The sequence below is a fragment of the Heterodontus francisci genome, chromosome 28 (genome assembly GCF_036365525.1).
Source record: "Heterodontus francisci isolate sHetFra1 chromosome 28, sHetFra1.hap1, whole genome shotgun sequence".
NCBI classification, from domain to species: Eukaryota; Metazoa; Chordata; class Chondrichthyes; order Heterodontiformes; family Heterodontidae; genus Heterodontus; species Heterodontus francisci.
Genome location: NC_090398.1, coordinates 66,332,018 through 66,349,592, shown reverse-complemented (window position 1 = coordinate 66,349,592; position 17,575 = coordinate 66,332,018).

Below are 17,575 nucleotides of genomic sequence, written 5' to 3'. Positions count from 1 at the left end.
GAGAGTGTGTTCCCCTGATGGTTTAATGCAAACAGGACTTGTTACCAGGTGAACAGTATAAGTGAGGAGAGAGTGTTCCACTGACGGTTTAATACGCACGGGACATGTTACCACGTGAACAGTATAAGTGAGGAGAATGTGTTCCCCTGATTGTTTAATACACGCGGGACATGTTACCAGGTGAACAGTATAAGTGAGGAGAATGTGTTCCCCTGTTTGTTTAATATGCACGGGACATGTTACCAAGTGAACAGTATAAGTGAGGACAGTGTGTTCCCCCGATTGTTTAATATGCACGGGACATGTTCCCAGGTGAACAGTATAAGTGAGGAGAGTGTGTTCCCCTGATGGTTTAATATACACAGGGCATATTACCAGGTGAACAGCATAAGTGATGAGAGTGTGTTCCCCTTATGGTTTAATACACACTGGACATGTTATCAGGTGAACAGTATAAGTGAGGAGAGTGTGTTCCCCTGATTGTTTAATGCACACGGGACATGTCACCAGCTGAACAGTATAAGTGAGGAGAGTGTGTTCCCCTGATGGTTTCATATACACGGGACATGTTACCAGGAGAACAGAATAAGTGAGGAGAGTGTGTTCCCCTGATTGTTTAATATACATGGGACATGTCACCAGGTGAACAGTGTAAGTGAGGAGATTGTGTTCCCCTGCTGGTTTAATACACACGGGACATGTTACCAGGTGAACAATATTAGTGAGGAGAGTGTGTTCCCCTGTTTGTTTAATACGCATGGGACATGTTACCAGGTGAACAGTATAAGTGAGGAGAGTGTGTTCCTCTGATGGTTTATTGCACACGGGACATGTTACCAAGTGAACAGTAGAAGTGAGGAGAATGTGTTCCCCTGATTGTTTAATACACACGGGAAATGTTACCAGGTGAACAGTATAAGTGAGGAGAATGTGTTCCCCTGATTGTTTAATACACACGGGACATGATACCAGGAGAAAAGTCTAAGTGAGGAGAGTTTGTTCCCCTGATGGTTTAACATGCACGGGACATTTCACCAAGTGAACTGTATAAGTGAGGAGAGTGTGTTCCCCTGATGGTTTAATGCAAACAGGACTTGTTACCAGGTGAACAGTATAAGTGAGGAGAGAGTGTTCCACTGATGGTTTAATACGCACGGGACATGTTACCAAGTGAACAGTAAAAGTGAGGAGAATGTGTTCCCCTGATTGTTTAATACACATGGGACATGTTACCAGGTGAACAGTATAAGTGAGGAGAATGTGTTCCCCTGTTCATTTAATACGCACGGGACATGTTACCAAGTGAACAGTATAAGTGAGGAGAGTGTGTTCCCGTGATGGTTTAATATGCACGGGACATGTTCCCAGGAGAAAAGTCTAAGTGAGGAGAGGGCTTTCCCCTGATGGTTCAATATTCACGGGACATGTTTCCAGCTGAACAGTATAAATGAGGAGAGTGTGTTCCCCTGATGGTTTAATATGCACGGGACATTTCACCAAGTGAACTGTATAAGTGAGGACAGTGTGTTCCCCTGATGGTTTAATACTGACGGGACATGTTACCAGATGAACAGTATAAGTGAGGAGAGTGTGTTCCCCTGATGATTTAATGCACACGGGACATGTTACCAGGTGAACAGTATAAGTGAGGAGAGTGTGTTCCCATGATGGTTTAATGCACACGGGACATGTTACCAGGTGAACAGTATAAGTGAGGAGAGTGCTTTCCCCTGATGGTTTAATACACACGGGACATGTTACCAGGTGAACAGTATAATTGAGGAGAGTGTGATCCCCTGATTGTTTAATACACACGGGACATGTCACCAGGTGAACAGTATAAGTGAGGAGAGTGTGTTCCTCTGAGTGTTTAATACACACAGGACATGTTACCAGGTGAACAGTGTAAGTGAGGAGAGTGTATTCCCCTGATTGTTTAATACACACAGGACATGTTACAAGGTGAACAGTATAAGTGAGGAGAGTGTGTTCCACAGATTATTTAATACACACGGGACATGTCACCAGGTGAACAGTATATGTGAGGAGAGTGTGTTCCCCTGATGGTTTAACACGCACGGGACATGTTACCAGGTGAACAGTATAAGTGAGGAGAGTGTGTTCCCCTGATGGTTTAATGCACACGGGGCATGTTACAAGGTGAACAGTATAAGTGAGGAGAGTGTGTTCCCCCGATGGTTTAATATGCACGGGACATGTTCCCAGGTGAACAGTATAAGTGAGGAGAGTGTGTTCCCCTGATGGTTTAATATACACAGGGCATATTACCAGGTGAACAGTATAAGTGATGAGAGTGTGTTCCCCTGATGGTTTAATACACACTGGACATGTTATCAGGTGAACAGTATAAGTGAGGAGAGTGTGTTCCCCTGATTGTTTAATGCACACGGGACATGTTACCAGCTGAACAGTATAAGTGAGGAGAGTGTGTTCCCCTGATGGTTTCATATACACGGGACATGTTACCAGGAGAACAGAATAAGTGAGGAGAGTGTGTTCCCCTGATTGTTTAATATACATGGGACATGTCACCAGGTGAACAGTGTAAGTGAGGAGATTGTGTTCCCCTGATGGTTTAATACACACGGGACATGTTACCAGGTGAACAATATTAGTGAGGAGAGTGTGTTCCCCTGTTTGTTTAATACGCATGGGACATGTTACCAGGTGAACAGTATAAGTGAGGAGAGTGTGTTCCTCTGATGGTTTAATACGCACGGGACATGTTACCAAGTGAACAGTAAAAGTGAGGAGAATGTGTTCCCCTGATTGTTTAAAACACATGGGACATGTTACCAGGTGAACAGTATAAGTGAGGAGAGTGTGTTCCCCTGATGGTTTCATATACACGGGACATGTTACCAGGAGAACAGAATAAGTGAGGAGAGTGTGTTCCCCTGATTGTTTAATATACATGGGACATGTCACCAGGTGAACAGTGTAAGTGAGGAGATTGTGTTCCCCTGATGGTTTAATACACACGGGACATGTTACCAGGTGAACAATATTAGTGAGGAGAGTGTGTTCCCCTGTTTGTTTAATACGCATGGGACATGTTACCAGGTGAACAGTATAAGTGAGGAGAGTGTGTTCCTCTGATGGTTTAATACGCACGGGACATGTTACCAAGTGAACAGTAAAAGTGAGGAGAATGTGTTCCCCTGATTGTTTAATACACATGGGACATGTTACCAGGTGAACAGTATAAGTGAGGAGAATGTGTTCCCCTGTTGGTTTAATACGCACGGGACATGTTACCAAGTGAACAGTATAAGTGAGGAGAGTGTGTTCCCGTGATGGTTTAATACGCACGGGACATGTTACCAGGAGAAAAGTCTAAGTGAGGAGAGGGCTTTCCCCTGATGGTTCAATATTCACGGGACATGTTTCCAGCTGAACAGTATAAATGAGGAGAGTGTGTTCCCCTGATGGTTTAATATGCACGGGACATTTCACCAAGTGAACTGTATAAGTGAGGAGAGTGTGTTCCCCTGATGGTTTAATACTGACGGGACATGTTACCAGATGAACAGTATAAGTGAGGAGAGTATGTTCCCCTGGTGGTTTAATATGCACGGGACATGTTACCAGCTGAACAGTATAAGTGAGGAGAGTTTGTTCCCCTGATGATTTAATGCACACGGGACATGTTACCAGGTGAACAGTATAAGTGAGGAGAGTGTGTTCCCATGATGGTTTAATGCACACGGGACATGTTACCAGGTGAACAGTATAAGTGAGGAGAGTGCTTTCCCCTGATGGTTTAATACACACGGGACATGTTACCAGGTGAACAGTATAATTGAGGAGAGTGTGATCCCCTGATTGTTTAATACACACGGGACATGTCACCAGGTGAACAGTATAAGTGAGGAGAGTGTGTTCCTCTGAGTGTTTAATACACACAGGACATGTTACCAGGTGAACAGTGTAAGTGAGGAGAGTGTATTCCCCTGATTGTTTAATACACACAGGACATGTTACAAGGTGAACAGTATAAGTGAGGAGAGTGTGTTCCACAGATTATTTAATACACACGGGACATGTCACCAGGTGAACAGTATATGTGAGGAGAGTGTGTTCCCCTGATGGTTTAACACGCACGGGACATGTTACCAGGTGAACAGTATAAGTGAGGAGAGTGTGTTCCCCTGATGGTTTAATGCACACGGGACATGTTACCAGGTGAACAGTATAAGTGAGGAGAGTGTGTTCCCCCGATGGTTTAATATGCACGGGACATGTTCCCAGGTGAACAGTATAAGTGAGGAGAGTGTGTTCCCCTGATGGTTTAATATACACAGGGCATATTACCAGGTGAACAGTATAAGTGATGAGAGTGTGTTCCCCTGATGGTTTAATACACACTGGACATGTTATCAGGTGAACAGTATAAGTGAGGAGAGTGTGTTCCCCTGATTGTTTAATGCACACGGGACATGTTACCAGCTGAACAGTATAAGTGAGGAGAGTGTGTTCCCCTGATGGTTTCATATACACGGGACATGTTACCAGGAGAACAGAATAAGTGAGGAGATTGTGTTCCCCTGATTGTTTAATATACATGGGACATGTCACCAGGTGAACAGTGTAAGTGAGGAGATTGTGTTCCCCTGATGGTTTAATACACACGGGACATGTTACCAGGTGAACAATATTAGTGAGGAGAGTGTGTTCCCCTGTTTGTTTAATACGCATGGGACATGTTACCAGGTGAACAGTATAAGTGAGGAGAGTGTGTTCCTCTGATGGTTTAATACGCACGGGACATGTTACCAAGTGAACAGTAAAAGTGAGGAGAATGTGTTCCCCTGATTGTTTAATACACATGGGACATGTTACCAGGTGAACAGTATAAGTGAGGAGAATGTGTTCCCCTGTTGGTTTAATACGCACGGGACATGTTACCAAGTGAACAGTATAAGTGAGGAGAGTGTGTTCCCGTGATGTTTTAATACGCACGGGACATGTTACCAGGAGAAAAGTCTAAGTGAGGAGAGGGCTTTCCCCTGATGGTTCAATATTCACGGGACATGTTTCCAGCTGAACAGTATAAATGAGGAGAGTGTGTTCCCCTGATGGTTTAATGTGCACGGGACATTTCACCAAGTGAACTGTATAAGTGAGGAGAGTGTGTTCCCCTGATGGTTTAATACTGACGGGACATGTTACCAGATGAACAGTATAAGTGAGGAGAGTATGTTCCCCTGGTGGTTTAATATGCACGGGACATGTTACCAGCTGAACAGTATAAGTGAGGAGAGTTTGTTCCCCTGATGATTTAATGCACACGGGACATGTTACCAGGTGAACAGTATAAGTGAGGAGAGTGTGTTCCCATGATGGTTTAATGCACACGGGACATGTTACCAGGTGAACAGTATAAGTGAGGAGAGTGCTTTCCCCTGATGGTTTAATACACACGGGACATGTTACCAGGTGAACAGTATAATTGAGGAGAGTGTGATCCCCAGATTGTTTAATACACACGGGACATGTCACCAGGTGAACAGTATAAGTGAGGAGAGTGTGTTCCTCTGAGTGTTTAATACACACAGGACATGTTACCAGGTGAACAGTGTAAGTGAGGAGAGTGTATTCCGCTGATTGTTTAATACACACAGGACATGTTACAAGGTGAACAGTATAAGTGAGGAGAGTGTGTTCCACAGATTATTTAATACACACGGGACATGTCACCAGGTGAACAGTATATGTGAGGAGAGTGTGTTCCCCTGATGGTTTAACACGCACGGGACATGTTACCATGTGAACAGTATAAGTGAGGAGAGTGTGTTCCCCTGATGGTTTAATGCACACGGGACATGTTACCAGGTGAACAGTATAAGTGAGGAGAGTGTGTTCCCCCGATGGTTTAATATGCACGGGACATGTTCCCAGGTGAACAGTATAAGTGAGGAGAGTGTGTTCCCCTGATGGTTTAATATACACAGGGCATATTACCAGGTGAACAGTATAAGTGATGAGAGTGTGTTCCCCTGATGGTTTAATACACACTGGACATGTTATCAGGTGAACAGTATAAGTGAGGAGAGTGTGTTCCCCTGATTGATTAATGCACACGGGACATGTTACCAGCTGAACAGTATAAGTGAGGAGAGTGTGTTCCCCTGATGGTTTCATATACACGGGACATGTTACCAGGAGAACAGAATAAGTGAGGAGAGTGTGTTCCCCTGATTGTTTAATATACATGGGACATGTCACCAGGTGAACAGTGTAAGTGAGGAGATTGTGTTCCCCTGATGGTTTAATACACACGGGACATGTTACCAGGTGAACAATATTAGTGAGGAGAGTGTGTTCCCCTGTTTGTTTAATACGCATGGGACATGTTACCAGGTGAACAGTATAAGTGAGGAGAGTGTGTTCCTCTGATGGTTTAATGCTCACGGGACATGTTACCAAGTGAACAGTAGAAGTGAGGAGAATGTGTTCCCCTGATTGTTTAATACACACGGGAAATGTTACCAGGTGAACAGTATAAGTGAGGAGAATGTGTTCCCCTGATTGTTTAATACACACGGGACATGATACCAGGAGAAAAGTCTAAGTGAGGAGAGTTTGTTCCCCTGATGGTTTAACATGCACGGGACATTTCACCAAGTGAACTGTATAAGTGAGGAGAGTGTGTTCCCCTGATGGTTTAATGCAAACAGGACTTGTTACCAGGTGAACAGTATAAGTGAGGAGAGAGGGTTCCACTGATGGTTTAATACGCACGGGACATGTTACCAAGTGAACAGTAAAAGTGAGGATAATGTGTTCCCCTGATTGTTTAATACACATGGGACATGTTACCAGGTGAACAGTACAAGTGAGGAGAATGTGTTCCCCTGTTGGTTTAATACGCACGGGACATGTTACCAAGTGAACAGTATAAGTGAGGAGAGTGTGTTCCCGTGATGGTTTAATACGCACGGGACATGTTACCAGGAGAAAAGTCTAAGTGAGGAGAGGGCTTTCCCCTGATGGTTTAATATTCACGGGACATGTTTCCAGCTGAACAGTATAAATGAGGAGAGTGTGTTCCCCTGATGGTTTAATATGCACGGGACATTTCACCAAGTGAACTGTATAAGTGAGGAGAGTGTGTTCCCCCGATGGTTTAATACTGACGGGACATGTTACCAGATGAACAGTATAAGTGAGGAGAGTATGTTCCCCTGGTGGTTTAATATGCACGGGACATGTTACCAGCTGAACAGTATAAGTGAGGAGAGTGTGTTCCCCTGATGATTTAATGCACACGGGACATGTTACCAGGTGAACAGTATAAGTGAGGAGAGTGTGTTCCCATGATGGTTTAATGCACACGGGACATGTTACCAGGTGAACAGTATAAGTGAGGAGAGTGCTTTCCCCTGATGGTTTAATATACACGGGACATGTTACCAGGTGAACAGTATAATTGAGGAGAGTGTGATCCCCTGATTGTTTAATACACACGGGACATGTCACCAGGTGAACAGTATAAGTGAGGAGAGTGTGTTCCTCTGAGTGTTTAATACACACAGGACATGTTACCAGGTGAACAGTGTAAGTGAGGAGAGTGTATTCCCCTGATTGTTTAAAACACACAGGACATGTTACAAGGTGAACAGTATAAGTGAGGAGAGTGTGTTCCACAGATTGTTTAATACATACGGGACATGTCACCAGGTGAACAGTATATGTGAGGAGAGTGTGTTCCCCTGATGGTTTAACACGCACGGGACATGTTACCAGGTGAACAGTATAAGTGAGGAGAGTGTGTTCCCCTGATGGTTTAATGCACACGGGACATGTTACCAGGTGAACAGTATAAGTGAGGAGAGTGCTTTCCCCTGATGGTTTAATATTCACGGGACATGTTACCAGGTGAACAGTATAAGTGAGGAGAGTGTGTTCCCCTGATGGTTTAATATACCCGGGACATGTGACCAGGTGAACAGTATAATTGAGGAGAGTGTGATCCCCTGATTGTTTAATACACACGGGACATGTCACCAGCTGAACAGTATAAGTGAGGAGAGCGTGTTCCCCTGATGGTTTAACACGCACGGGACATGTTACCAGGTGAACAGTATAAGTGAGGAGAGTGTTTTCCCCTGATTGTTTAATACTCACGGGACAAGTTACCAACTGAACAGTATAAGTGAGGAGAGTGTGTTCCGCTGATGGTTTAACACGCACGGGACATGTTACCAGGTGAACAGTATAAGTGAGGAGAGTGTTTTCCCCTGATTGTTTAATATACCCGGGACGTGGCACCAGGTGAATAGTATAATTGAGGAGAGTGTGTTCCCCTGATTGTTTAATACACACGGGACATGTCACTGGGTGAGCAGTATAATTGAGGAGAGTGTGTTCCCCTGATTGTTTACTACAAACGGGACATTTCACCAGGTGAACAGCAGAAGTGAGCAGAATGTTTTCCCCTGATGGTTAAATATGCAAAGGACATGTTACCAGGTGAAAAGTATAAGTTAGGAGAGTGTGTTCCCCTGATGGTTCAATACTGACGGGACATGTAACCAGATGAACAGTATAAGTGAGGAGAGTGTGTTCCCCTGATGGTTTAATGCACACAGAACATGTTACCAGGTGAACAGTATAAGTGAGGAGAGTGTGTTACCCTGATGGTTTAATATACACGGGACGTGTTACCAGGTGAACAGTATAAGTGAGGAGAGTGTGTTCCCCTGATGGTTTAATAAACACAGGAAATGTTACCAGGTGAACAGTATAAGTGAGGAGAGTGTGTTCCACTGATTGTTTAATACAAACGGGACACGTCACCAGGTGAACAGTAGAAGTGAGCAGAATGTTTTCCCCTGATGGGTAAATATGCAAAGGACATGTTACCAGGTGAACAGTATAAGTGAGGAGAGTGTGTTCCCCTGATGGTTTAATGCAAACAGGACTTGTTACCAGGTGAACAGTATAAGTGAGGAGAGAGTGTTCCACTGATGGTTTAATACGCACGGGACATGTTACCAAGTGAACAGTAAAAGTGAGGATAATGTGTTCCCCTGATTGTTTAATACACATGGGACATGTTACCAGGTGAACAGTACAAGTGAGGAGAATGTGTTCCCCTGTTGGTTTAATACGCACGGGACATGTTACCAAGTGAACAGTATAAGTGAGGAGAGTGTGTTCCCGTGATGGTTTAATACGCACGGGACATGTTACCAGGAGAAAAGTCTAAGTGAGGAGAGGGCTTTCCCCTGATGGTTTAATATTCACGGGACATGTTTCCAGCTGAACAGTATAAATGAGGAGAGTGTGTTCCCCTGATGGTTTAATATGCACGGGACATTTCACCAAGTGAACTGTATAAGTGAGGAGAGTGTGTTCCCCCGATGGTTTAATACTGACGGGACATGTTACCAGATGAACAGTATAAGTGAGGAGAGTATGTTCCGCTGGTGGTTTAATATGCACGGGACATGTTACCAGCTGAACAGTATAAGTGAGGAGAGTGTGTTCCCCTGATGATTTAATGCACACGGGACATGTTACCAGGTGAACAGTATAAGTGAGGAGAGTGTGTTCCCATGATGGTTTAATGCACACGGGACATGTTACCAGGTGAACAGTATAAGTGAGGAGAGTGCTTTCCCCTGATGGTTTAATATACACGGGACATGTTACCAGGTGAACAGTATAATTGAGGAGAGTGTGATCCCCTGATTGTTTAATACACACGGGACATGTCACCAGGTGAACAGTATAAGTGAGGAGAGTGTGTTCCTCTGAGTGTTTAATACACACAGGACATGTTACCAGGTGAACAGTGTAAGTGAGGAGAGTGTATTCCCCTGATTGTTTAAAACACACAGGACATGTTACAAGGTGAACAGTATAAGTGAGGAGAGTGTGTTCCACAGATTGTTTAATACATACGGGACATGTCACCAGGTGAACAGTATATGTGAGGAGAGTGTGTTCCCCTGATGGTTTAACACGCACGGGACATGTTACCAGGTGAACAGTATAAGTGAGGAGAGTGTGTTCCCCTGATGGTTTAATGCACACGGGACATGTTACCAGGTGAACAGTATAAGTGAGGAGAGTGCTTTCCCCTGATGGTTTAATATTCACGGGACATGTTACCAGGTGAACAGTATAAGTGAGGAGAGTGTGTTCCCCTGATGGTTTAATATACCCGGGACATGTGACCAGGTGAACAGTATAATTGAGGAGAGTGTGATCCCCTGATTGTTTAATACACACGGGACATGTCACCAGCTGAACAGTATAAGTGAGGAGAGCGTGTTCCCCTGATGGTTTAACACGCACGGGACATGTTACCAGGTGAACAGTATAAGTGAGGAGAGTGTTTTCCCCTGATTGTTTAATACTCACGGGACAAGTTACCAACTGAACAGTATAAGTGAGGAGAGTGTGTTCCGCTGATGGTTTAACACGCACGGGACATGTTACCAGGTGAACAGTATAAGTGAGGAGAGTGTTTTCCCCTGATTGTTTAATATACCCGGGACGTGGCACCAGGTGAATAGTATAATTGAGGAGAGTGTGTTCCCCTGATTGTTTAATACACACGGGACATGTGGCTGGGTGAGCAGTATAATTGAGCAGAGTGTGTTCCCCTGATTGTTTACTACAAACGGGACATTTCACCAGGTGAACAGCAGAAGTGAGCAGAATGTTTTCCCCTGATGGTTAAATATGCAAAGGACATGTTACCAGGTGAAAAGTATAAGTTAGGAGAGTGTGTTCCCCTGATGGTTCAATACTGACGGGACATGTAACCAGATGAACAGTATAAGTGAGGAGAGTGTGTTCCCCTGATGGTTTAATGCACACAGAACATGTTACCAGGTGAACAGTATAAGTGAGGAGAGTGTGTTACCCTGATGGTTTAATATACACGGGACATGTTACCAGGTGAACAGTATAAGTGAGGAGAGTGTGTTCCCCTGATGGTTTAATAAACACAGGAAATGTTACCAGGTGAACAGTATAAGTGAGGAGAGTGTGTTCCACTGATTGTTTAATACAAACGGGACACGTCACCAGGTGAACAGTAGAAGTGAGCAGAATGTTTTCCCCTGATGGTTAAATATGCAAAGGACATGTTACCAGGAAACAGTATAAGTGAGGAGAGTGTGTTCCCCTGATGGTTTAATATACATGGGACATGTTACCAGGTGAACAGTATAAGTGAGGAGAGCGTCTTCCCCTGATGGTTTAATATACACGGGACATGTTACCAGGTGAACAGTACAAGTGAGGAGAGTGTGTTCCCCTGATGGTTTAATACTGACGGGACATGTTACCAGATGAACAGTATAAGTGAGGAGAGTGTGTTCCCCTGATGGTTTAATGCACACAGGACATGTTACCAGGTGAACAGTATAAGTGAGGAGAGTGTGGTCCCCTGATGGTTTAATATACACGGGACCTGTTACTAGGTGAACAGTATAAGTGAGGAGTGTGTGTTACCCTGATGGTTTAATATACACGGGACATGTTACCAGGTGAACAGTATAAGTGAGGAGAGTGTGTTCCCCTGATGGTTTAATACACACGGGACATGTCACCATGTGAACAGTATAAGTGAGGAGAGTGTGTTCCCCTGATGGTTTAATGCACACAAGACATTTTACCAGGTGAACAGTGTAAGTGAGGAGATTGTGTTCCCCTGATGGTTTAATATACACGGGATATGTTAACAGGAGAACAGTATAAGTGAGGAGAGTGTGTTCCCCTGATGGTTTAAAATACACGGGACATGTTACCAGGTGAACAGTATAAGTAAGGAGAGTGTGTTCCCTGGTGGTTGAATATACACGGGACATGTGACTAGATGAACAGTATAAGTGAGGAGAGTGTGTTCCCCTGATGGTTTAATACACACGGGACATGTTACCAGGTAAACAGTATAAGTGAGGAGAGTGTGTTCCCCTGATGGTTTAATATACACAGGGCATGTTACCAGGTGAACAGTATAAGTGAGGAGATTGTGTTCCCCTGATGGTTTAATTCACACGGGACATGTAATCAGGTGAACGGTATAAGTGAGGAGAGTGTGTTCCCCTGATTGTTTAATGCACACGGGTCATGTTACCAGGTGAACAGTATAAGTGAGGAGAGTGTGTTCCCCTGATGTTTTAATATGCACAGGACATGTTACCAGGTGAACAGTATAAGTGAGGAGAGTGTGTTCCCCTGATTGTTTAATACGCACGGGACATGTTACCAAGTGAACAGTATAAGTGAGAAGAATGTGTTCCCCTGATTGTTTAATACACACGGGACATATTACCAGTTGAACAGGATAAGTGAGGAGAATGTGTTCCCCTGTTTGTTTAATACACACGGGACATGTTATAGGTGAACAGTATAAGTGAGGAGAATGTGTTCCCCTGTTTGTTTAATACGCACGGGACATGTTACCAAGTGAACAGTATAAGTGAGGAGAGTGTGTTCCCCTGATTGTTAAATACACACGGGACATGTTACCAGGTGAACAGGATAAGTGAGGAGAATGTGTTCCCCTGTTGGTTTAATACGCACGGGACATGTTACCAAGTGAACAGTATAAGTGAGGAGAATGTTTTCCCCTGATTGTTTAATACGCACGGGACATGTTACCAAGTGAACAGTATAAGTGAGGAGAATGTTTTCCCCTGATTGTTTAATACACACGGGACATGTTACCAAGTGAAATGTATAATTGAGGAGAGTGTGTTCCCCTGATGGTTTAATATACACGGTACATGTTACCAGGTGAACAGTATAAGTGAGGAGAGTCTGTTCCCCTGATGGTTTAATATACACGTAACATGTTACCAGGTGAACAGTATAAGTGAGGAGAGTGTGTTCCCCGATTGTTTAATATGCACGGGACATGTTCCCAGGTGAACAGTATAAGTGAGGAGAGTGTGTTCCCCTGATGGTTTAATATCCACAGGGCATATTACCAGGTGAACAGTATAAGTGATGAGAGTGTGTTCCCCTATTGGTTTAATACACACGGGACATGTTATCAGGTGAACAGTATAAGAGAGGAGAGTGTGTTCCCCTGATTGTTTAATGCACACGGGACATGTTACCAGCTGAACAGTATAAGTGAGGAGAGTGTGTTCCCCTGATGGTTTCATATACACGGGACATGTTACCAGGAGAACAGAATAAGTGAGGAGATTGTGTTCCCCTGATGGTTTAATACACACGGGACATGTTACCAGGTGAACAATATTAGTGAGGAGAGTGTGTTCCCCTGTTTGTTTAATGCGCACGGGACATGTTACCAAGTGAACTGTATAAGTGAGGAGAGTGTGTTCCCCCGATGGTTTAATACTGACGGGACATGTTACCAGATGAACAGTATAAGTGAGGAGAGTATGTTCCCCTGGTGGTTTAATATGCACGGGACATGTTACCAGCTGAACAGTATAAGTGAGGAGAGTGTGTTCCCCTGATGATTTAATGCACACGGGACATGTTACCAGGTGAACAGTATAAGTGAGGAGAGTGTGTTCCCATGATGGTTTAATGCACACGGGACATGTTACCAGGTGAACAGTATAAGTGAGGAGAGTGCTTTCCCCTGATGGTTTAATATACACGGGACATGTTACCAGGTGAACAGTATAATTGAGGAGAGTGTGATCCCCTGATTGTTTAATACACACGGGACATGTCACCAGGTGAACAGGATAAGTGAGGAGAGTGTGTTCCTCTGAGTGTTTAATACACACAGGACATGTTACCAGGTGAACAGTGTAAGTGAGGAGAGTGTATTCCCCTGATTGTTTAATACACACAGGACATGTTACAAGGTGAACAGTATAAGTGAGGAGAGTGTGTTCCACAGATTGTTTAATACACACGGGACATGTCACCAGGTGAACAGTATGTGTGAGGAGAGTGTGTTCCCCTGATGGTTTAACACGCACGGGACATGTTACCAGGTGAACAGTATAAGTGAGGAGAGTGTGTTCCCCTGATGGTTTAATGCACACGGGACATGTTACAGGTGAACAGTATAAGTGAGGAGAGTGTGTTCCCCTGATGGTTTAACATGCACGGGACATGTTACCAGGTGAACAGTATAAGTGAGGAGAGTGCTTTCCCCTGATGGTTTAATATTCACGGGACATGTTACCAGGTGAACAGTATAAGTGAGGAGAGTGTGTTCCCCTGATGGTTTAATATACCCGGGACATGTGACCAGGTGAACAGTATAATTGAGGAGAGTGTGATCCCCTGATTGTTTAATACACACGGGACATGTCACCAGCTGAACAGTATAAGTGAGGAGAGCGTGTTCCCCTGATGGTTTAACACGCACGGGACATGTTACCAGGTGAACAGTATAAGTGAGGAGAGTGTTTTCCCCTGATTGTTTAATACTCACGGGACATGTTACCAACTGAACAGTATAAGTGAGGCGATGTGTTTCGCTGATGGTTTAACACGCACGGGACATGTTACCAGGTGAACAGTATAAGTGAGGAGAGTGTTTTCCCCTGATTGTTTAATATACCCGGGACGTGGCACCAGGTGAATAGTATAATTGAGGAGAGTGTGTTCCCCTGATTGTTTAATACACACGGGACATGTCACTGGGTGAGCAGTATAATTGAGGAGAGTGTGTTCCCCTGATTGTTTAATACAAACGGGACATTTCACCAGGTGAACAGCAGAAGTGAGCAGAATGTTTTCCCCTGATGGTTAAATATGCAAAGGACATGTTACCAGGTGAAAAGTATAAGTTAGGAGAGTGTGTTCCCCTGATGGTTCAATACTGACGGGAGATGTTACCAGATGAACAGTATAAGTGAGGAGAGTGTGTTCCCCTGATGGTTTAATGCACACAGAACATGTTACCAGGTGAACAGTATAAGTGAGGAGAATGAGTTCCCCTGTTTGTTTAATACCCACGGGACATGTTACCAAGTGAACAGTATAAGTGAGGAGAGTGTGTTCCCCGATTGTTAAATACACACGGGACATGTTGCCAGGTGAACAGGATAAGTGAGGAGAATGTGTTCCCCTGTTGGTTTAATACGCACGGGACATGTTACCAAGTGAACAGTATAAGTGAGGAGAATGTTTTCCCCTGATTGTTTAATACGCACGGGACATGTTACCAAGTGAACAGTATAAGTGAGGAGAATGTTTTCCCCTGATTGTTTAATACACACGGGACATGTTACCAAGTGAAATGTATAATTGAGGAGAGTGTGTTCCCCTGATGGTTTAATATACACGGTACATGTTACCAGGTGAACAGTATAAGTGAGGAGAGTCTGTTCCCCTGATGGTTTAATATACACGTAACATGTTACCAGGTGAACAGTATAAGTGAGGAGAGTGTGTTCCCCCGATGGTTTAATATGCACGGGACATGTTCCCAGGTGAACAGTATAAGTGAGGAGAGTGTGTTCCCCTGATGGTTTAATATACACAGGGCATATTACCAGGTGAACAGTATAAGTGATGAGAGTGTGTTCCCCTATTGGTTTAATACACACGGGACATGTTATCAGGTGAACAGTATAAGAGAGGAGAGTGTGTTCCCCTGATTGTTTAATGCACACGGGACATGTTACCAGCTGAACAGTATAAGTGAGGAGAGTGTGTTCCCCTGATGGTTTCATATACACGGGACATGTTACCAGGAGAACAGAATAAGTGAGGAGATTGTGTTCCCCTGATGGTTTAATACACACGGGACATGTTACCAGGTGAACAATATTAGTGAGGAGAGTGTGTTCCCCTGTTTGTTTAATGCGCACGGGACATGTTACCAAGTGAACTGTATAAGTGAGGAGAGTGTGTTCCCCCGATGGTTTAATACTGACGGGACATGTTACCAGATGAACAGTATAAGTGAGGAGAGTATGTTCCCCTGGTGGTTTAATATGCACGGGACATGTTACCAGCTGAACAGTATAAGTGAGGAGAGTGTGTTCCCCTGATGATTTAATGCACACGGGACATGTTACCAGGTGAACAGTATAAGTGAGGAGAGTGTGTTCCCATGATGGTTTAATGCACACGGGACATGTTACCAGGTGAACAGTATAAGTGAGGAGAGTGCTTTCCCCTGATGGTTTAATATACACGGGACATGTTACCAGGTGAACAGTATAATTGAGGAGAGTGTGATCCCCTGATTGTTTAATACACACGGGACATGTCACCAGGTGAACAGTATAAGTGAGGAGAGTGTGTTCCTCTGAGTGTTTAATACACACAGGACATGTTACCAGGTGAACAGTGTAAGTGAGGAGAGTGTATTCCCCTGATTGTTTAATACACACAGGACATGTTACAAGGTGAACAGTATAAGTGAGGAGAGTGTGTTCCACAGATTGTTTAATACACACGGGACATGTCACCAGGTGAACAGTATATGTGAGGAGAGTGTGTTCCCCTGATGGTTTAACACGCACGGGACATGTTACCAGGTGAACAGTATAAGTGAGGAGAGTGTGTTCCCCTGATGGTTTAATGCACACGGGACATGTTACCAGGTGAACAGTATAAGTGAGGAGAGTGTGTTCCCCTGATGGTTTAACATGCACGGGACATGTTACCAGGTGAACAGTATAAGTGAGGAGAGTGCTTTCCCCTGATGGTTTAATATTCACGGGACATGTTACCAGGTGAACAGTATAAGTGAGGAGAGAGTGTTCCCCTGATGGTTTAATATACCCGGGACATGTGACCAGGTGAACAGTATAATTGAGGAGAGTGTGATCCCCTGATTGTTTAATACACACGGGACATGTCACCAGCTGAACAGTATAAGTGAGGAGAGCGTGTTCCCCTGATGGTTTAACACGCACGGGACATGTTACCAGGTGAACAGTATAAGTGAGGAGAGTGTTTTCCCCTGATTGTTTAATATACCCGGGACGTGGCACCAGGTGAATAGTATAATTGAGGAGAGTGTGTTCCCCTGATTGTTTAATACACACGGGACATGTCACTGGGTGAGCAGTATAATTGAGGAGAGTGTGTTCCCCTGATTGTTTAATACAAACGGGACATTTCACCAGGTGAACAGCAGAAGTGAGCAGAATGTTTTCCCCTGATGGTTAAATATGCAAAGGACATGTTACCAGGTGAAAAGTATAAGTTAGGAGAGTGTGTTCCCCTGATGGTTCAATACTGACGGGACATGTTACCAGATGAACAGTATAAGTGAGGAGAGTGTGTTCCCCTGATGGTTTAATGCACACAGAACATGTTACCAGGTGAACAGTATAAGTGAGGAGAGTGTGTTACCCTGATGGTTTAATATACACGGGACATGTTACCAGGTGAACAGTATAAGTGAGGAGAGTGTGTTCCCCTGATGGTTTAATAAACACAGGAAATGTTACCAGGTGAACAGTATAAGTGAGGAGAGTGTGTTCCACTGATTGTTTAATACAAACGGGACACGTCACCAGGTGAACAGTAGAAGTGAGCAGAATGTTTTCCCCTGATGGTTAAATATGCAAAGGACATGTTACCAGGTGAACAGTATAAGTGAGGAGAGTGTGTTCCCCTGATGGTTTAA